Raw genomic sequence first — 22795 nt, 5'->3', positions numbered from 1 at the left:
TGTTTCCCAAACTGTGGTCCGCGGACCCCCAGGGGTCCGTGACACATTCCCAGGGGATCCGCAGGCAACAGTTTTAAAAGCACAGAAAAGTTTCTTGTATAATTAGCAGCTTTCCAGCAACAATAAAAGTGTCAAGATAAAGCCCGTGATTAATGTACCTGCTGGAGTGTGAGGAGAGTTTTGTTTAGTGGCAGCTTTGACTTTACTAATGTAGCACAGAGGGTTAGAGTGCCTACTGCAAAGAACGTGTAACATGAATTTTAAAAAGCAGCATTTTATGTGCATAGGTTTGTGGTTACTGCTTTTGTCACAGAGATGCTTTTGTTACTGTGCACTTCATAAGTGACAATCGTAATGTAGCAGAGGGACCTATAAACTGTCATCAAAGAGCTGCTTGCAAACTGCATGGTACCAGTTAGTAACTTTTTTCCCAGCTATTCATTATCCTGATGCTGCTAAAGATTTATTTGGGTGGAAATACATTTTTAATGTTAAAGTCAGTGCTAGCCACTGTGTTATGTTCTGAATCCTGAGTTTGTGCTTTTCCAGACCAAGCACTCTTTAAACATTTTATATACACACTGTTTTACATGTACGATTCAATGTCTCTATATGTGTGTGATGTAAAGTGCTTTGACATCCTACAATGGTATGAGAGATGCTATAAAACAAATGAAATACATGTGACAGAGGGGCTATTACTTCAATATAAAATACTAAGGGCCAGATGTACGATCCGTTTTTATATGCGTGAACGGGTTTGTGAACCCGCGTTCAAATGCAAAAACGTATTGGGCCATGTACATTGCCTATTTCGCGAGTCGCAATTTGTTTGCGACTCGCTAAATAGGTTTTGCAACTTGCTATTTGGAAGGGGCATTCCCTTCCAAATAGCGAGTCTTAAAACCATGTACAAATGTTTTGCGGTCGCAAAACACTCGCAATTACCACTTACTTCAAGTAGATGGTAATGCATTTGCGACCGCAAAACATTTGTACATGGTTTTAAGACTTCCCCTTTGCAAATGCATGCAAAATTATTTTTTAAGGGCAGGCAGTGGTCCCAGGGACCTCTGCCTGCCCTTAGAAAATAAAACGAAAACGTTTCATTTTCTTTTTATTTTTTTAAATGCATGGTAAATAGGCTGCATTTTTTTTAAACTGCGAGACGCTAAATGAAATGGTCGTACATCTGGCCCCAAATTCCATAGGGGCAGATTTACAAGCCACCGTTGCGTCACTTTCGTGATGCAGCGGTGACGCAAAAGATGCGCCATGGTGCAGGGTATTTACAACGTGACGCATCTGAGAGATGCGCCACGTTGTAAAGCTCTGCGCCAGAAGGAGGCGTTCCGGCGCAGGAACGCCTCCTAAAAGTGGCTGAGTGAAATCTACAAGATTTCACTCAGTCACTTTGGGGCCTATGCTGCGTCAAAACCCTGCTCCTGCTTGAAGCAGGCGTAAGGATTGACGCAGCATTAACAAGATTCGGCACCCCAGAGCATTGCTGGAGCTGTGTCGCGCTTGTGACTTAACTCCAGCAATGCGCCACCTTTACTGCACAGATGCGTCATGCAACTGTGCTTTTTTGCCCCATGAGGCGCAGCATTGTAAATACGGCGCATCCTTGGTAGCGAAGGCATAGCGCACAATAAGTGGCGCATCCCTGCTGATATGCACGGATGCGTCACTTATTGTAAATCTGCCCCTAAGTACTTTGAGTATTTGTTTTGTGTGCACACGTGTGTATTTTTTTCGAATTACTGTTTTATATTTGAAATTTAACTCATACAAATTGCTTGGGGGTCCCCGGCTTCCAGTGGTGACTCAATGGGGGTCCTCAGGAGTCAAAAGTTTGGGAACCACTGCTGTAGTGCATACACTGTGGAAACCAGCCATTCATAATTTTTTTTGCAGAGTTTTATATAGCACGAACTAGAACCGAACCGAATCAGTTGTCAGAGCGCTTTACACCAGTTACGTTACATGAGGACACACTTTCATTTTAGGCACGGGGAGATTAAGTGATTTGCCCAGAATCACAGGTTTTTTTTTGGCGTCGTTACCGAGACTCGACCCCAGATCCCCAGGTCCGAGGTCGAGCGCCATAGCCGTTAGCCGTTAGGCCAACCCTCTCCCCTAGCTAATATAAATGTGTGTATATTAATGTTTAGCCTAATCATAAAGAAATGTCGTTTTTATACATTGTTCCACTTTTGTTTCAAGTTAAATGGCATGCAAATGAAAAGTGCATCACACGTGTAAAAGTGATTTTAGTAATTATCTAACATTTATTGGAAATAGCACCTCTACTCATGTATCTGTCGTGCACTTTAAAGTGGTAGATTCTATATTCATGTTTAGGTAGGAGGAAATGACCTTCTCGGAGGAGCACCGAATTCTGTTCTTTCGTACTTGGATTATTGTGACTGTCATCTTTATTGGACTTTTGCTTTCAAGTCGGAATCCATATCGATTGCCTGGATATATTTGTTGTAATGCTTAAAGTGCATAATGTTTTTCTGTTTTGCTTACTTGGTCATTTGATACTTAGGCCCAGATGTACGACCCGTTTTATCATGCGCAAACAACCCTACAGGGCCATCTACAAATGCTATTTAGTGAGTCACAATTTATTTGTGACTCGCTAAATAGCATTTGCGACTCGCAATTAGGAAGGGGCGTTTCAAGGGCGTCCCTTCCTAATTACGACTCTGAGCCCTATGTATGACTGTTTTATGACCGCAATTGCGGTCGCAAAACAGTCGCAATTTACCACCTACCTCAAGTAGGTGGTAATGCAGTCGCAAATGTGAAGGTGTTCGTAAAGGACCCATTCCCCTTTGCAAATGCATGCGAAAGTATTTTTAAAGGCAAGCCGTGGTCCCAGGGACCACTGCCTGCCCTTAAAAAATTAAACAAAAACGTTTCATTCTTTTTTTTTTAAATGCGGCCCGGTTTCCTTTAAGGAAAACGGGCCGCATTTAAAAAAAATAAATGCTTTATCTAAAATCAGTTGCAGACATGGTGGTCTGCTGAGCCCAGCAGGCCACCATCCCTGGGAGGGCCAGCCATTCTCAATGGGGTCGCAAAATGCGAGTCCCTCATGAATATTGATGAACCTCGCATTTTGCGACCCCACTGGGAATCGCTAACAGTGTCTCTGACACTGTTGTACATTTGGAATTGTGACTCACAAATTGCGACTCACTATTTTCGCAATTCACGAGGCGCAATTTCAAATGATCGTATATCTGGCCCTTAATGTTTAATAAATCCTGCTTGATTTCGACTACCCATTGCTGGTCCTTATTGTGTGACCAAATGGGTAACACTGTTATAATCCCTTGATATATTTGTTGTAAGGCTTAAAGTGCCATCAGCAGTGGTGCTACGAGATTCCTCTTCACTTGGTCAGATGTATGTTGTATTATTTTGTAGGCCTTGCCGTGCTTTCCATGTTTATATTTCACCATGACAGCCACTCTCTGTTGAGCAGCAGGACAATATCTGACAAGCACTGATGCCGGTGTTGAGAGATTTGTCAGCAGTCATCTATCCTACAGTATCCCCAAGTAGCCAATATCTATGTTATTAGTCTACAAACTTGATACTTTCACAGTCCACATGCACCAGTATATCCTCACGGATCATGAACATATTCTTTATTGCTGTAGATGAGGCGTCATCGAAAAGGCCCAATCACAGAATAACTGAAAATGGGTATGTTCAAAACATTCCAGTCCTTTTTAGGGGTCCCGATGCACACATGGGTTACTGGGTCTCAACAGAGATGTTGAAGTCCATTTATCACTGATGTGTGGGTCTACCATGAACATTGACAACTGAACACTAATTCCCTTTTAGCACTTAACTCTCAGTGTAGTGAGGCAGGCAGCGCAAGGATTCCTCGGAGGAGTGGTATGGGGTTAGAAACTCGGAGCTCATCAATGTATCAACCACTGATAAGAAAAAGTACTTTAAAATGCCATTCCTTGATACTACATGAACATATGTAACATTGGAAGGTGAGCTGATACGAATATAATGTTTGCTAGGACTTAAAGGAATATGCACTAGAAATGAAAATCTAGACTGGTGCTGCTAATGCTATGCATGGTGAGCATCTCTCTCCAAGCTTAGTGACTCATTGCGTGTTTGCCCCTAAATCTAGTCTGTTGCAGTTCTTTGCCCCATAAGGGGGTTAGTATTGTGAAGCTCACCTGCTGTCACTGCAACAGGGACCTCAGAAATGAGGTCATTGCCAATAATTTCAGTTTGTGGTTTGCTCCACCAGAGCCCTGCCAACTCCAGGCCTTCCTGTACGACAGTGGTAGAAGAGGAATGCAGATGAGGTGTTTCTCAGACCCAAGGCAAAGTCCCCACAGAGAGACAAGGGCCACGGCCCACCCACAGGATTTCAAACTTGGACGATTCCTGAGCTTGGAGCCTGTGCAGTAGAATTCATGGACAGTGAGGTGCTCAATACCACTACTATAGTAAGGCCTTGGACTCACCACCATGTTGCACACAGGGCCCAGTTCTTCTGAACCACAGGATTTGGCTTTGCTTTCTCCAGTGTTGCACGCTAAATGTCAGGCCCACAATAACTGGCACAGTTGTAACCACAGGATGTAGCTGTGTGTAAGGACCCATAAGACCTGCTTCTGGGTAGCTCTTGCTGGTTGACGTCTCTTCTTTCTCCAGAAAATCTATCTGTGAATCCGAGACAGCATGGGGAGCATGGAAGGAGGGGGCGAGGTGATACTTGAGGCCACCAGTGGCACTCCAAGGCAACTGAGCCCACCACAGACTCAGAACAGCACTGATCTCAGGTCTGGATCTCAGAATATTTCCCCAGTCACCCTGTGTCCTAAATTGGTTTATGAGAAGTTCTGGAGAACGGAAAAGTAGTTTCAGCCCTTTTCTAATAGTCCTTTCTCAGACTTGGTTTGTGTATTCCTCCAGTGCAGGCACACTCATAATCTTCAGATGGTGGCAGGCAGTATGGGTTGATACTGTGAGGCTTCACTGGGAGAAACTCACAACATAACCGCAAATATGCTAAAAGCTTTAATTCCTGACCTCCATCAACCTTTTGAAAGCAGTACCTCTTGGAACAGGCTCGTCAACAAGCTAATATTTCAGTGGACCCCAGTCTCGCTAGAATCCTTATGGGAGTACTCCAGGAAGGCACAAAAGCAAGACACATCAAAATGTCACTTCTTCACTTATAAAGGGAGTCCTGTCTCCATTCTCCCCCTAAATCAGAGTTATATTCAACACAGGGCTTCTAGCAACACAAAATGCTGGCCTGCCACGGTATCCCCAGCTTCCATTTTGTTTAACATGATTTCAGTAGCAGTCAAAGATGGTTTCACTGAACTCCCATCCACATAGTGCACGCTGTCTAGGAACATAATTCCACACACCTCTGCCACATACATGCACTGTCCTTGCACATAGGATCACGACAGTAGCCAAAAAATTAAAATACTCCCGACTTTGTACCTAAGCTCTGACGGCACCAAGCAAGAAAAGCAAGTGAGCCTGACTAGCCTGGTAAAACCTCCCTTGTCTCACTCATCAAAGGATACATCAATTCATGCTTTCACCCTTAATCCTCACACTGATATCCATCGTTTCATAATTCTATCCAACCATTGATCATTCCATCTATCATTCGTTCACACATCGATCATCTTTGCATGCATCCATCCGTACAAGCGATCCACCCATACATCTATCATTTGACCTGCCAATTCATCAATAAATTATTTCATTCATCAATTCATCCATCCACACTCTCAGATTTCCATTTACTTTGCCATGGTTTAACTCTTCCATCCACCTATCATTCACCCATCCTTTCACCTACTCATCTGACAATCCTTCCTATCACCCTTCCTTACTTTCACCTAATCTTCTTTTTAATCTTACATCCTTCTTTGCCTTTTCTGTCACCCCTTCCTTCTTTCTTCCTCATAGCATTAATTATGAGCTTTCGTTTGCCGAGTTCCAGAGAGAAGAGGCCCATAAGGAACTTCCCCCGCAGTCGTTGCTATAGCGGGGTGGGAGGTTACAAAGCCACTGCAGATTGCTAATAGGCCACTTGCCCAAGTGCCGAGAACAGGAAAACAGCCTACTCTGCGACCATGATTCCAAAACACTCTTTGTGACCACTACCATGCTCATGTGATCCCACAAGGCAACAGTCCCCCATTTACAAAGGAAGTGATGCATTATATGACCCTCCAGGACAGACAGTCCTGCACTGGGTTGCCTATTCATTTGGCTAAAACAGTCCTTGGCATACATGCGTCGTGGTCATGAATACTAAAAAGTAACAAACACATCAGAGACTTGCATTTGGGTAACTGAGGGCAGGGGTGAACGCTCGAAGCTTCTGCAAAGACCACTAGCAGGATTCGATGCAGTCCCTCACAAGTACAGTTTAGTGTAACTCACATGGGTCTTGGCTTAATCTTGTCTCAATCTAAAATACATTTCAGCAGGCCAGGATAACCACAATTTCAAGTTGAGCAGAGAGCTTTCTTCTCTAAAGTATCAAATATCCATCCATTCATGTAGGTGTCCAGGCACCGAGGCACAGCGACTCCTGTGGACATAGATGTTCCCATTTTCCATCTCTAACACATTTGCTCCACTTGAGTCCCTAGTATGGACTGAGTCTGATATCAGCAAATGTTTGACAGCTGCCCTGGTGCCAAAGTGGGGCCACCTGGTGTCCTCCTCACTAAGGCATCTCTCCTTCCATCAGCTCATAAAAGATAGCCTTGTATTTCATCAGGTCATTCAGAAATAAACAAGCCCAGGGCCCTAACAGTCATCTGAGCCACCACTATTTGCAACAAGTCATGCCCCACCAGGAGGCAAATCAAGAAGAGTGGAACATGCACCGGCTACAGCCATAAACACAGCCTCAGCGCTTGTGGCAGTCACCAGATGCAGGAACCTAATGCCCAACGCTACACAGATCCCAGCAGCCCAGCAGATGAACAGACGTTCATGCATTGGGTGCTCAGTGTCACATAGGGCCTCCTTCTACCTCACTGCTCTCTGGGTCACATCAGCGAGCTGGCGGCATATTTCTTAGCCCTCGTTTAAGTGGGAAGCCGAGTTTCAGTGCCATTCCTTGTGCCGTACAGGGTCTCAGCTCCCCTGTGGGTGCATATGTCCACTTTGTTGGATAGCAGGATGATTAAAGTGATGTGTGTGGTGCCTGGAGCGCCAAAGTTTTAAGTGCTTTCAGCCATTTGCTCACCACTTTCTCATAGGACTTATGTGGTAGCTAGTGTTAGCTGCATTATTATTAGAATTCCATGTACTTATAACTCCTTGTTCCATAATCAAGTTTCTTTACCACAGGTACTACTTTCCTTATTGATGTTTATCTTTGTATTCATCGGCTGAGCTTTTTGAGACTCAGGCATTCTAGGTTCTGGGGCTGTGGGTTCTTATTCAGATGGTGACCAGTCTCTCTTGTATGTGGATGCGCCAATAAAGACTGGACATGAAACACTTATTGTTGTAAGTGTAATATTCCTACTGCAGCTTAACAGTATGTATGTGTGAACTCATCCCATAAAAATCAAGAACAAGATATTTCAGTCTATGAGTTTCTTGTGTTTGGCCAGCGTAACATGTAAAACCTGTGCACTTTAGTTACTGGTATCCAAGGAGTCCAATGTTAAACACAGCTAAGAAGCTTCCTCTGGACTTCCTTTGTCCTGCTTTTGTGCATTCTTTATTAACCAATGTTTGATGATCAAGAGTCAGACAAATCTCTTACTTTCTGGTTCCATGTGTTTGGTGTTTAGCTCCCTCTTTTGAGTCTGAAGACAATGTGAAATGAAGGCTTTGCTTCCAAGTTTGTTTTCCCTAGATTTGATTGTCCAATTTTCCAGTCACAGAATTTCACTGGTGTGACAGGTTCTGTTAAAAGAGCCGAGGTGATAAAAGCTATAGTAATAAAGATGTTTTAATTTTGTTTTTACTTGGAGTCTGAAATTGCATCATATTAATCAACCAGTTAGAAACTGCAGCTGAACAATACTTCAAAGTGTCCACACTACAGTAGCATCTTCAGTTAGGTACAACAAAGTTCATAGGAAGCTGGGCTTTTTTGAGAAACAGATGCACTGGATGACTGGCCACCTGAGAGGATTTGTTCTTCTTAGACTAACAAAGGACTTGCCTTATCAACTCGTGCACTGCAGACAAAAGCACCAAATCTGCATTAAGATACAACAAATGTGAATTTAATTCTGAAGTGATACGTACTATGGCTTACTGCCTTCTACACGAGGAGCCTTCATTTAGGTAAGTGTCTGCCTTCTTTCAAAACATTTGGGTGACAATGAAAGCAGCTTGGTCAATCGAAACCTCTGTAAAGCCATTGTATGTGATGAAGCAAAGCTTCGCATATTTTGCGGCTTGCCGAAATCAAGAACCTCGTTTATGTGTAATAAGGTAACAAAATTGTATGTTTTACTAACATTTATTTTGTTTAAGCAAAGTTCCCGAAGCTTGCCTATGTGTATTTCTAATGAATTAATCCGTGTCCCTAATAAAATGGCCGCCGCTTGTATTTTAGTTACTGCGCATGCGTCAGCCACACTCACGTGTCCTGACGCGTCTGCAGAAGTGGAGGGAAAGTTATGCGCATGCGTAATTCATAGCTGTGCTTATCATGTGGTACTGCTCGTGCCACTGCTCTTGTGTCCGTATCAATGTAGCTAACATTTAGATGCAATTAGTTTATTTCTTGATGATGAGTTAAAAGTACAAACCCTGTGATGTGTTTTCATAATGACATTATTATGTATTAATTTGTTTTCGCTTACTTTTCATGTACCGCGGGAAATGGGGGTCTGAGTGAGAGGAGAGCCATATTGGAGGTCCCTTCTGCGCCTGTGCGACATTCGGCAGCACGAGGGACCTTGGCTGATGGAACATAGCCAGTTGGCAGTGATGGGCGAGATGCTCCTGAGAAAGTCACCTCTGCCCTGCGAGAACAGCGAATGTGGCTCCTTATATGATACATTGTAATATTGCGCTACTGTTTGCCGTGTAACTTCTCATGGGAACCCCAAACCTGCTAGGCGGTACCCAAATATGTTAATGAAGGCTTCAAATCGTGTATTGTGATTGGTGTGTTACCCAAACCCTACCTTAGGACCAATCGAAATTAAGGGATTCTGACACTTTGCAACATTGGGGGGGTGGTACACCGTCCCCAAACTGTATATCTACCCTGGGTTCACCTAGTGAACCGTCCGACTTGTCTGGTTTAGCTGACCTGTCACTGACCCAACGCACTCAATAGGTGACTGAAGATACAGAGCGCTGCGGAGCACTCTGTCCGAATTTGACCATAGACTAAGGTTCTACTGAACCTTAAAGTGCTGGCAAAGCACTTAGCTGGGAGTTCGCTGACCCAATCGGGGTCTTGATCGATAGCTGCAGAGCGGGTGGAGCGCAGGCGTTGCTTCCGAACTGTGGGTTCCGGTCCTGTCCTGAAGAGGGTCCTGTCCTGAGGGTTTGCTGTCCTGTCCTGAGGGTCCTGTCCTGATTCCTATTCCGAGGGTATCCTGTCCTATCCTGGGTGTCCATTCTGCACCTGCTGTCCTTTGAGGGGTATCCTTCCTTGAGGGTTTCCTGTCCTTAACTGACCCGTGGCCAGGGTTTGGTTTCCACACCTTTCTAGGTAAATATTGCTCTGAACCTCTTGAAATTCTTGCACCTTCTGAATTTCTAACTTTTGCTTTAATAAAGTTCAACATTGCATATGTTATATTTTCCATGCCTTTCCGCAACTATTGAAAAGTCATTTATAATTTTTGCAAAGCTATTCCTATGCCTTCTCATTTGTTAGAAATTATATTTTGCATAGCAGTGTGTCATTTCCTGATATGGTCCAGAACTTCGTTGCCTAGATTGTTCAAAGGCCACTTCACCTTAAGTGAAGCATGTTATTCATTATAAGCTCTCCTATAGTCACACACACTTAGGTATCCCTGTTTAGATAATACTGACTTACATAGTATTTTTCTCGCTACATTTTATTTAGTACCTTGATGATTACTCTGTCATTATTTCTTCATGCTTATGTGATTTACGTTATCTTGGTTATTGATTGCCTTATTTTACTGTACCTCATGCAAGAAAATATTGAACTTTAGATAAACATTTTAAAACTTCCAGTTGTCCGTGGTCATTTTAAACAGTATTTGAATGTTATTGGTTGGGTTTGTATTTTGCTGCCTTTCTTTACAGCTAGCTCCCTGATTCATTGTGGTCATTAGGCACCCGCAACGGTGGATGGTAAGTCGGGTGCACCGAAATTTGGTAGCAGGGAACACACACACACCAACTTGATAGAGCTCGTGAAGTCACCTGATCGATGTATATGGTGATTTGAAAAGTATATGGGCCCTGAAGCCGGAAACGGCGAAAACTGTTGGTCGGGTGGCCTCGCGCGCTCTATCAGTTTTCTGGTAGCTAGAGGATGGTTAGGGACTAGTTGAGAGTAAGGCAGGGATTAGTTGGACTAGTTAAGTCGGAAGCTGCTATTATATTAATGCTGCTATAAGAGCGGCTGTTCTGAGGGAACTGATCACTCTCTTGTGAATACGCTGCTGAAATTCATGAATTTTTGTATTGTTATTATTCTTGTTCTTATATTGTTATATGTACTAATCCATGCATTTGTAAATCGAATCGTTACGTGTTGTCCGAACTCCCCGGGGAATTGAAAGGGCAAGTGGTGAATAGAATCCATTGTCCTGAGGTCACAGGTTCGAGGAAAGTTAGGTGCAGGTTAGGATAACCGGGAAGCACTAACTAGGGTTTTCTGAATACATGCGTGAATAAATGACAGTAACGGGGTTCATTGGCAAAATTCCCATAGTGGCGTAACCTAGTAAGGGTCACATCGGAAGAGTAGCAGGTTCCTCGGAGCTAGCGTGAAAGCAGAGGGGTCCGCTGAGAAACCTTAAACTCGGAATATATCCCGGAAAGAAGTGGATGAGTTTAGGGGAATAACAGGTTCACCGATGCTAGAGTGAAGGGTAGGCGGAAGAGATCTGCCCGCAGCGCGTGAAAAGTAAATGGAAGTAGTTTACTTGCAGTAAAAGAATTCTTTCTCTGTCTAGACACTTGAGCACTGTGGCGAATGTGTATTTGTTGTAAAATAACCAAGCACTGAGCACTTTAAAAGAAAGAAAGTTTCCGTTACCTTGTGAAGGGAGGGAGTCAGTCGCGAAGCGCCTCTGACGTCACTCTGTGCCGCGCTGGGATTGGTAGAAGCAGCGGGCGGGTAGCGGAGCTGAAATTGTAAAGGAGGGGTGAGCGCCGGAGCGTGGGAACTGTCTCACGAAGGGGCCGCGCACCCATTGGCGGAGCTTATTTTGTGTCGCGCACCCATTGGTTGCACGAATTTCTGAAGCGCGTTCTGATTGGAGGTAGTTTGTAAACAAAGTTAGCGCAGAAGTCGTATGTGGCACTCGCGGACTACAGAGACTCGACCTGATCCAAGGCATCTAGGGTTTGAAAGGGATCAGTGGAAGGCTAATAGATACGATATTATGTACGGAACCAAGAGAAAAATGTCCCTTGTAAGTAAGGTGAAAAATTATTTTAAAACGGACAAACCGATTAAATCTAGAGAAGGTGTTCTTGTCCCAGCACCCAATACTCCCGCCTCATTCATGATGTTTGACCGAGGGTACAATACCTGTGTGTGGCTGGAGAATTGGGTGAAGTACACAAAAGATGACGGAGTATTGGCTTTTCCGTTAGATGGTACTTTCAATGGTAGGATCTTATTTAATTTAAGAACCCGAATGAATGAACTGCATCCCAGACCGAGACTAACGCAGTATGAGGCATTAGAGGAATGGGAGATTGAGGCTTTTGAAAGAGAAAGACCCCGAATGGACAAGGGTTTGACCAAGTGGTACCCCAGGCAGAAACAGGAATCCAGGGATAAAAGGATGAAACAGTGGAGGCAGAGCATGATTGTTGAGGGTCTGTTTCCCATGATGCCTGCATGTCATAACATTGGAGCGGGTGAGAAAAGTACTGAAAAATGTAAGCATTGGGGGGCCCTGGGGGATTCAGATGATGAACTAATAGATGACATCTGTACCAGAAGTCCGCCACCTTACAATGAGGGAACCCGACCTTCCAGTGTAGGAGATGTTCCCCGACGCCACTTCCTAAAAGAAGAAGACAGGTCCCTGGGACTGGGAGGGGGTGGTCAAGTATTGCCCTATCCTGAAAAAACCCGAACTGACGGAAACAAGGGATATATATCCCAAAGTGCCCGCAAGTCAGGAAGAAAAATATTCACGTACGAAAACCTTTTTTCCCAGACCCTTGTATGAAAGCGAAGAGAAACCCTCGAATTCAGGACTGCCTTTTGTTCAACCTCCATATGGGGAAGAGCGCAGGTCCTTTAATACTGGAACTTTATTCCCGAAACCAAATTATGGGGGAGGACCAAGTGAAACGCATCCTACTGCCCCGAGTTTTACTCCTCCATTGACCCCCCAGATATTACATGACACAACTCTAAGAAGGGTACTAGTGGAAAAGGAGCAAGAGGCTCTAGCTAGACAAAGAACAGAAATAATTCAGAAAATTTCTCAGTTAAATACCAGTCCTGAGGCATTGACTATTCCAGTAACTATTGGACCGGTGGTCCCGTTATATGGAAATGGTCAGGGAAATCCGATTACTCCAGTTATGACCCCAGTCATGGCAACCCCGAGACAGGAACCGATCATTATAGATGATCAGTCCAGTGAGTGCGAGTCTGAAGTTGCGTTTTTGGAATTGCCAAACAAACAGACTGGAAAAGGAACACAGCAGAGGTATAACCCTTTTAATACAAAAGAAATTAAATTAGAGACAGCAACAGGTACTAGGAATGTCTCTCTGGTAACTCCGGATGAAATTGAGAGTTGGAGTCGTGAATTAGAGAAGCAGACTCCGCAAACAAAGCCTTTAGATCTCTACAAGCTGAGGGTCGAAATAGAAGAATTAATGGCAGGAAATGTGGGGTTGGATCGATTGAATACCTACTCTGAAGAAGAATTGTCGTTCATATGTAAAAGCTTTACAAGGAACACCAGAGTGCTCCATGAAAAACTGACCGAAACAGCAGTTAGTATGGGGGTAGATATCTCAAAATCCAAGCCCTTACAGAAACCGTACAGAGCAGACTTCTCAGACAAAGACATAGAACACCTGAATGTGGCAGGAAAGAAGTTGCAGATTAAAGAATTAATGGGGGTACTGCAGAAATGGGGAGATGTGGAAAGATGGAGAAGCAGGTGGGCGAAAAAGAGGGAAGAGGTTCGCTCCCGACAAGTGACTCCCGAGTTTGCTTTAAGAGAGGTAGAAAAACCTGAGCAGTTATGCCCCATGCGCGAAGTTCCAGGGGGGAAATATGTGCATGTCCCCTGGTCTAGGCAGGATATTGTGTCCTTCACGAACGATTTCCCAAAATTACGAGAGAAACCAGTTGACTGGTACAGGCAGGTGGAAAGGTTCGTGAAGGTACAGAAATGTCTGTGGAAAGACCTGGATGGATTTTTCGACATTGTGGTTCCAGTAGATTTATGGACCCAGTGTAAAATAAACATAGACTGGCCGAGTGAGGAGTACCCCAGAAACAAGGAAACTGGAGAGCCATCAAAGGATGTCATGCGAAAATATGAGCAGGTAATTCAGCATTTGAAAGAAAAGGTGCCCGCAAAGGAAACTGATTGGACAAAAATAGATAGAACAACACAGGAAAGGGACGAGACAGTGCACTCCTTCTATGAGAGGTTATTGCAGGTATTTAAAACATACAGTGGTATTGACAACATCGACCTGAAGGATATGACGCACTTTATTTACAGGTTTGTAAATGGTTTAAGACCTGAAATTTGTCAGTGGATAAAAGATAATAAAATCTGTTGGCATACTAAGAAAATGGATGAGGTCCTGCGGTACGCTAAGTACTGCGAGGATGAGATGGCAGAAAAGAAAAAGGCCCTTAAGGAGAAGGTTATGTGGGCTCAGGTGAAGCTCGCAGAACAACAGGAAAAACAATTGAGTAACATGGTTAAAAATGCTGAGAACAAAGGTCCTGGGGGAGGGGGTGGAGGAAAGCCCCGGCCCAAATTTAGCAGGGAAGAGGCTATGAAAAAATTTCCCTGCCATCAGTGCGGCGAAATTGGACACTGGCGAAACGAGTGTCCCCAATTAGTCGATGTTAATGAGAAAACTCCTGATTTAACTCCACAGACGCAGAAAGAAAGACCAAGAAAGACTCAACCCCAGGTAAAAACAGTTCAGGTGCCTCGAGCACCCAAGCAGGTATACAGGGGAAGACAGGCAGAAAATGAAGAGATAGAGGTTTGGGAAAGCGGGGAGAACAGAAATACAGCAACTTCGCAGTATCTGCTGAATGATACCTTCCTTTGTAATGATCAGGACTGACGGGGCCTGAGAGGGGAGGACGAGGAGTGCGTACTTGGCGCTTCCTTGCCGGTAGACCAGTCTGGACCATATATTGAAGGAAAGGTTGACGGAAATGATGTCACCTTTCTGTTGGACACTGGCGCTACCCGTTCTACTGTAAGAACAGTGGACGTTCCAAACCTACCCCTCTCGGGAGAAAATATCCAAGTAGTGGGTGTATCTAATCAATTGATTAGTACTCCTGTTACCGAACCAATGGAGATTTCAATTGGAAATTTTAAACAGATGCATAGATTTGTCGTCTGTGACACCAGTCCAGTGAATCTACTGGGTCATGATTTGCTGTGCAAAATGAACTGTACCATCTTTTGCACACCAAAGGGTGTTGAAATACAGACCCCAGATGAAGACGGCATTTATAAATTATTGTTGCTCAGACCTGACTCAGAAATTAAAAGATTGACCCTGCAGGACTTGCCCCAAGAACTCCAGGAAGCCGTAAAGCCAGAAGTGTGGGATTTCACTGGAAAAGATGTGGGTTTGATGAAAGATGTGGACCCCATACAGATAGCCATCAAGGACAATGCAGTATATCCTAACACTAGGCCCTACCGAATGAATGCTGAAGTGAAAGCAGGTGTCACTCTGGAAATACAAAAATTATTGGAAGGAAACATCATACAGGAAGTGATGAGCAGCCCATTCAACTCACCGATTATGGGCATCAAAAAGCCTAGTGGCAAGTATAGGGTAGTGCAGGACCTGAGAAAAGTTAACAAAATTGTAGTTCCTTGCTGCCCTATTGTCCCAAACCCTGCAGTGATATTATACCAGATTCCTTGGGATGCTGAATGGTTCACTGTGATTGATTTGTGTCATGCATTCTTTTCGATACCCCTGCACCCCGACAGCAAATTTCTTTTCTCATTTGCTTTTGAGGGTCACGTGTATTGTTGGAACAGGGTCCCTCAAGGGTATACAGAGAGCCCCTCTATCTTTAATCAGATCTTGAAAAAATGTCTAGAGACTTTGATCTTACCTGGGAACTCTGTATTAGTGCAGTACATAGACGACCTTCTAGTGGCGTCTAAGAGTCACCGGGACTGTGTGGTTGACACCATTGCCCTCCTAAATCACCTGTGTGAGAAAGGGCATAAAGTAGCCCCTGACAAACTACAGTTCTGTGCGAAATCTGTAAAATATCTGGGACACCAAATAGAAAAGGGTGTCAGAAAAGTCACATCAGAAAGAGTGAGAATAATTCAAAAAATGCAGTTGCCCCGTACTCAAAAAGATGTCAGAATGTTCCTGGGTGTATTAGGGTACTGCAGGCAGTGGATTCTGGGATTTGCAGCCTTAGCCAGGCCCTTGATAAAAATGACCACGAGAGGGATGCCAGATGTTGTACAGTGGGACGATGAAAGTCTAATGGCTTTCACAAGATTGAAGAACTGTCTGTGTACCGCCCCTGCGTTGGGAATGCCAGATTATTCCAAAGAGTTTGCCCTTTTCTGTGACACTCGCGATAATTGCGCATTGTCTGTCCTGACTCAAGAACATGGCACGACCAGAAGGCCTGTGGCTTATTTCTCTGCCACACTGGACCCAGTAGCTGCTGGGTTACCAGGCTGTCTGAAAGCAGTAGCTGCTACCTGTGCAAGTTTGGAACAGAGTGAGTCCATTGTCATGGGACATCCTGTGACCGTGTATGTTTCACATGGAGTGGTAATTCTATTGACCAGAACTAAAACACAGTATCTCACCCCTAGTCGGCTGACTAAATACGAGAGGATTCTTGTGGGTGCAGCAAATGTAAGCAGTGTTAGGTGCGGTATTCTGAACCCTGCCACCTTACTCCCCGACCCCTTGGAAATGGAAGGTGGGGATGATGATGAACATGATTGTATTGACCTAACAGAGTTCAGTACCAAGCCACGCCCAGACATAAAAGAAGTACCATTGCCTGAGCATGATAAAGAACTATTTGTGGATGGTTCCTGTCTAAGACATGAATTAGGAGGCTTGAGTGCTGCTTATGCAGTAGTGTCTTTCACAAAAATTGAACAAGCAGGTTACCTATATAACATCAAGTCTGCACAAGTAGCCGAATTGATAGCCATGATAAAGGCTTGCAAAATTGGGAAGGACTTACGCATAACAGTGTATACTGACAGTCAGTACTGTTATGGCGTTGTGCATGACTTTGGCCAATTATGGCTACAAAGGGAATTCATGACTTCCTCAGGTACTCCCATTCGGAATGCAAAGGTTGTTCATGACCTTTTAGAGGCCATCCAGTTGCCCAAAGAACTGGCAGTGGTAAAATGTACTGCTCATCAAAGGAGCATGGACAGAGTATCACTGGGGAACGATTATGCTGATCGAGTGGCTCAATGGTGTGCCAAAGATCGGTATATTGTAAATCCAAAACGAGGGGGGCCAGGAACCAGCTGCCAGCTTCAGGTGTTTGAGGAAGTGCCTACATGGGATGAGGTGAGAGAGTGGCAGGAGTCGGCTCCTTGGCAAGAAAGAGAGAAATGGAAGGAGGATGGGTGTAGACCGAGACGTGTGGATGGTGTGATTTTGGGCCCAACTGGTATGCCTGTGTTACCCCGACACTTGCTTGGCACAATGGCAAGATTAATACATGAAGGATCACACATTGGTAGGGATGCCATGATTCTGGTATTTCAACAGACTTGGTACAGTAAAAAGTTCAGGAAGGTAGCAGAGTCCCTCTGCCAGAGGTGCCTGTCATGTCAACAGATGAACCCAGGCAAGAGGACAATGGTTGAACTGAGCAAGATTGGGAGATCAGGGGGTCCCTTTATAAGGATACAGGTTGATTTTATCACCATGCCCCGTTGTGAAGGGAAACGATATGTCCTTGTCATTGTTTGCGTATTTTCAAAATGGGTAGAAGCTTACCCTACTCCTCAAAGTGACGCACTGACAGTAGCGAAGTGTTTACTAAAAGAACTGATACCTAGGTTCGGAATACCATGCATTATTGAATCAGATAAGGGTGGACATTTCCAGAATGACATACTGGCTGAACTCTGTAAGGCCTTCGGAATAAGGCAGAAACTCCATTGTGCATACCACCCAGAGGCTTCTGGAATAGTGGAACAAGTAAATGGAACTATCAAAAACAGACTAGCAAAGCTGACAGATGCTACTGGCATGACCTGGGTGAAGGCCCTGCCCCTGGTCCTGATGGGACTAAGAAGTGTTCCAGACCGCAAGACAGGCCTAAGTCCCCATGAAATCATTATGGGAAGAGTGATGAGACAAGCATGGGTGCCAGGAAGCAAACTGTTGAGTATTACTGATGATTTGGTGCTTGAATACTGCAGAAGATTGGGTGACCAAGTGCGTTCTATCTCTCGCCAGATTGGAGACGACGGCATCCTCAATCCAACGACTCCTCTCCACAGCTTGGTTCCAGGAGATTGGGTCAAAATAAAGAAGCACACTCGATCAAGCTGTCTGGCACCAAGGTGGGGAAAGAAACGCCAAGTAATCCTGGTGACAACCACTGCAGTGAAGGTCGCAGGTGTTCCACAGTGGATCCACGCAGGACACACCCAGAAGGTATTGCCAGACAGAGGATTTGAAGAAGAAGGGCAACCAGCAGAGGACCCTGAAGGAGCCAGACCAGAAGCAACTGACAACGAGCAGCCCAGCACCAGTCAGGTTGCAGGAACAGCAGACGTTGGCCCAGGAGTAGTTGACTACGAACTGCCAAGAATCCAGCCTGCTGAAGAGGTCCAGGAAACTGAGCCAGGAGTAGCTGAAGACGAGCTGCCAAGCATATGGCCAGAAGAATGGATACCGATGATTGATCTGACTGAAGATCCTATCAGAACAAGAGAACGACTTAGTGAAGGTAGAGAGTGGACTAGTCAGGAAAAGCAAGGCACAGGCGAAGAACCTCAGCCGCTTGAGATTCACATCAAAACTGAGGAAGGAGAAGGTCAGACAGGGACAGAGCAGGTATTCGATACACCACCGCGAACACCTGATGCAGATAAGGGAGAGATTAGAAATAGAGTGATAGTTCGAGCAGAAGAAAATCAAGAGATCGAAGTGCTTGAACAGGATCAGAGAGGGTTAGGAGAACGGGTTCAGGAAACAGAAACAGAAACAAAGACAATCGAAAGCCAAAAACAAAATATTCCTGAACAAGGCCAGATTAGCAACCAGGCAGAAGAATTTGATGCTAGCCCTGGAACTAGTCAGATAAGGGAAGTAGGAGAAGAAAGTGGAGAAGAATTACCACAAGATAGAGAGAACAAGAAAATAAGAAAAGAAAGTGAAGTCCAAGTACCGACTAAGAGACTAAAGAAAAGAAACAACCTTGAGCCTAGGTTTGTAAAAAGATTGAGACTAAGGATAAAGACAGTGGAAGAAAAACGTGCAGAGGCAAGAAGAAGTGCTCGAATAGCAGAGCAAGAAGAAGACTCTTCCAAAAGAAGGAGTGAGCGAATAAAAAGACAAAACAAAAAGTACAAGTCTCCTGAATGGACACTAGTTTTGGAAGAACTTGAAGATCTTGATATAACTGACGTGAGCGACGGAGAACCTGTCCCAGAGTACTCAGCTGAAGAGGAAGACAAACCACCGTGAATTTGCACAAAGTAAGCTAGTTGTGTAAAAAGCTAAAAAGAGGGGTGAGAACACTCCTTCTGAGCTAAAATGTCTGATTCAACAGTGAATGGTAGACCTAGTTGCAGCCGTTTTAAGACGTGTTGCAAGGTGTGTATATGTAGTGTAGTAGTACTGATAGTTATCTGGATAGGATTAACAATTTTCATTCCCTTTGCTGTAAGTAAAGATACTAACATTGTCCCTACTGAAGTTGTAAATACTGACAGTGAGGAGCTAACAACACAGAGTGTAGCACGACATGAAAGAGCCCTGAGACAAACAAAACAGAATTTAGAAGCATCAGATGAGGGAGGACTACATTATCATGGAATGAAGAACAGGACACACTTAAACGTTTTCGCAAACTTGTTAATACACTATGTAGAGACTATGGAAATTGAAGATTGCTATGTCTGCATGAAGCTACCTACTTCGGTGGCTGAAGGCGTGACATACCATCATCTGCCATTGACATATGGAATTTCCTGTAGCATTTTAGCTAGTTTATTTTACAAAAGGGGACCGTTACAGTATTATTACTCTAACAATGACGTGATCTTTTCTGAACTTCCTATACGTGGGAACTTGAATCCTGTACATACCAAAACTGACACCATAAGATATATGGGAGACTACTTTCTGACTATAGGGAACATTGACATAGCAGACGCACACAGAGATAACTTGACTTGTTCTTTGCGTGAGCAGGAAAAGATGTTCCTGAACATGGCAGAGAAAAGGAGAATTAAAATTCAGAAGAAGGCTAATGACGAAAGTCAGAAAAAGCCAAAGTGGGCAGAAAACATGGAAGGCACATCATCTGGTGGAGCGGGTCCTGCTCTGTTGCTGGATTTTGAAAAGAAAGGCAAGCTATGTCTTCACCGCGAGAAGACTAGCTATTATAATAATGTTTTCATTGGTTCCAGTGAATGCGAACATAATTACAAGGTAATTGGAGGTTGGGGTTTCAAAAATGGGTCAGAGCCTGTGTTTCCTGGAATTTATTACATTTGTGGGGACAAGGCTTATTTCAAATTGCCGGATCACTGGTATGGAAGCTGCTACTTTGGCATTGTTTTCCCGAAAATATACCATGTGAATGGAAAAGCTGGAAGCAATGAAGATACTAATGGCTTAGTGCGTAGTAAAAGAGAGAGTATAGGTGAAATTATGGGTAGTATTTTCAGTGCACTGATACCTGGAGTGGGAGTGGTTCTGAATACTCACAGAATTTGCAAATTGTCTACTATAGTAGATGTGCTGTCTACTGAAACAGCTCATGGATTTCTGCTGGTCAATACCGAAATGGTTGCGATCAGATCAATGGTTTTACAAAATCGACTTGCTCTTGACACCTTATTAGCGAAAGAGGGCGGAGTCTGCCGGATGTTGAAGGCGCAACATTGTTGCACTTATATTCCGGATAAAAGTGTGCAGATCAAAAGATATGTGAAAAACATTACCAATTTGGCGAAGGAACTCAAACCACTCGAGGTTGATAGTGCCTGGAAGAGACTGGTAGATGGTCTCTCAAATGTAGGTCATTGGCTTGCTAGCATAGGTAAAAGCTTATTATTCAAAATTCTGATGCCAATTGGTATTATAGGTCTTATTATACTTTCCATTTTCTTATGCTGTAAATGCCGCAAGCGCACCAAAAAGCACGAGATAAATGCAAGAGGAGTGAAACGAAGTGTGGATGAGATTGAATTAGAGGAAGTGAATGATCAGATATACAAAAAGGTGAAGACTTCTCACCCTGCTAAAACTGAGAGAGAAAAGTTAGAACGGTTGCTGGAAGAAATAGAACTTTATAAAGTGTGAAAGAAAGTTGGCATCTGGTTCCATTATAATTTGTGATGATAGTAGATATCATCAAAGAGGGGATTGATGAAGCAAAGCTTCGCATATTTTGCGGCTTGCCGAAATCAAGAACCTCGTTTATGTGTAATAAGGTAACAAAATTGTATGTTTTACTAACATTTATTTTGTTTAAGCAAAGTTCCCGAAGCTTGCCTATGTGTATTTCTAATGAATTAATCCGTGTCCCTAATAAAATGGCCGCCGCTTGTATTTTAGTTACTGCGCATGCGTCAGCCACACTCACGTGTCCTGACGCGTCTGCAGAAGTGGAGGGAAAGTTATGCGCATGCGTAATTCATAGCTGTGCTTATCATGTGGTACTGCTCGTGCCACTGCTCTTGTGTCCGTATCAATGTAGCTAACATTTAGATGCAATTAGTTTATTTCTTGATGATGAGTTAAAAGTACAAACCCTGTGATGTGTTTTCATAATGACATTATTATGTATTAATTTGTTTTCGCTTACTTTTCATGTACCGCGGGAAATGGGGGTCTGAGTGAGAGGAGAGCCATATTGGAGGTCCCTTCTGCGCCTGTGCGACATTCGGCAGCACGAGGGACCTTGGCTGATGGAACATAGCCAGTTGGCAGTGATGGGCGAGATGCTCCTGAGAAAGTCACCTCTGCCCTGCCAGAACAGCGAATGTGGCTCCTTATATGATACATTGTAATATTGCGCTACTGTTTGCCGTGTAACTTCTCATGGGAACCCCAAACCTGCTAGGCGGTACCCAAATATGTTAATGAAGGCTTCAAATCGTGTATTGTGATTGGTGTGTTACCCAAACCCTACCTTAGGACCAATCGAAATTGAGGGATTCTGACACTTTGCAACATTGGGGGGGTGGTACACCGTCCCCAAACTGTATATCTACCCTGGGTTCACCTAGTGAACCGTCCGACTTGTCTGGTTTAGCTGACCTGTCACTGACCCAACGCACTCAATAGGTGACTGAAGATACAGAGCGCTGCGGAGCACTCTGTCCGAATTTGACCATAGACTAAGGTTCTACTGAACCTTAAAGTGCTGGCAAAGCACTTAGCTGGGAGTTCGCTGACCCAATCGGGGTCTTGATCGATAGCTGCAGAGCGGGTGGAGCGCAGGCGTTGCTTCCGAACTGTGGGTTCCGGTCCTGTCCTGAAGAGGGTCCTGTCCTGAGGGTTTGCTGTCCTGTCCTGAGGGTCCTGTCCTGATTCCTATTCCGAGGGTATCCTGTCCTATCCTGGGTGTCCATTCTGCACCTGCTGTCCTTTGAGGGGTATCCTTCCTTGAGGGTTTCCTGTCCTTAACTGACCCGTGGCCAGGGTTTGGTTTCCACACCTTTCTAGGTAAATATTGCTCTGAACCTCTTGAAATTCTTGCACCTTCTGAATTTCTAACTTTTGCTTTAATAAAGTTCAACATTGCATATGTTATATTTTCCATGCCTTTCCGCAACTATTGAAAAGTCATTTATAATTTTTGCAAAGCTATTCCTATGCCTTCTCATTTGTTAGAAATTATATTTTGCATAGCAGTGTGTCATTTCCTGATATGGTCCAGAACTTCGTTGCCTAGATTGTTCAAAGGCCACTTCACCTTAAGTGAAGCATGTTATTCATTATAAGCTCTCCTATAGTCACACACACTTAGGTATCCCTGTTTAGATAATACTGACTTACATAGTATTTTTCTCGCTACATTTTATTTAGTACCTTGATGATTACTCTGTCATTATTTCTTCATGCTTATGTGATTTACGTTATCTTGGTTATTGATTGCCTTATTTTACTGTACCTCATG

Source organism: Lissotriton helveticus, chromosome 3_1, assembly GCF_964261635.1.
Source record: "Lissotriton helveticus chromosome 3_1, aLisHel1.1, whole genome shotgun sequence".
NCBI classification, from domain to species: domain Eukaryota; kingdom Metazoa; phylum Chordata; class Amphibia; order Caudata; family Salamandridae; genus Lissotriton; species Lissotriton helveticus.
Note: the sequence above shows the minus strand (reverse complement) of the source record.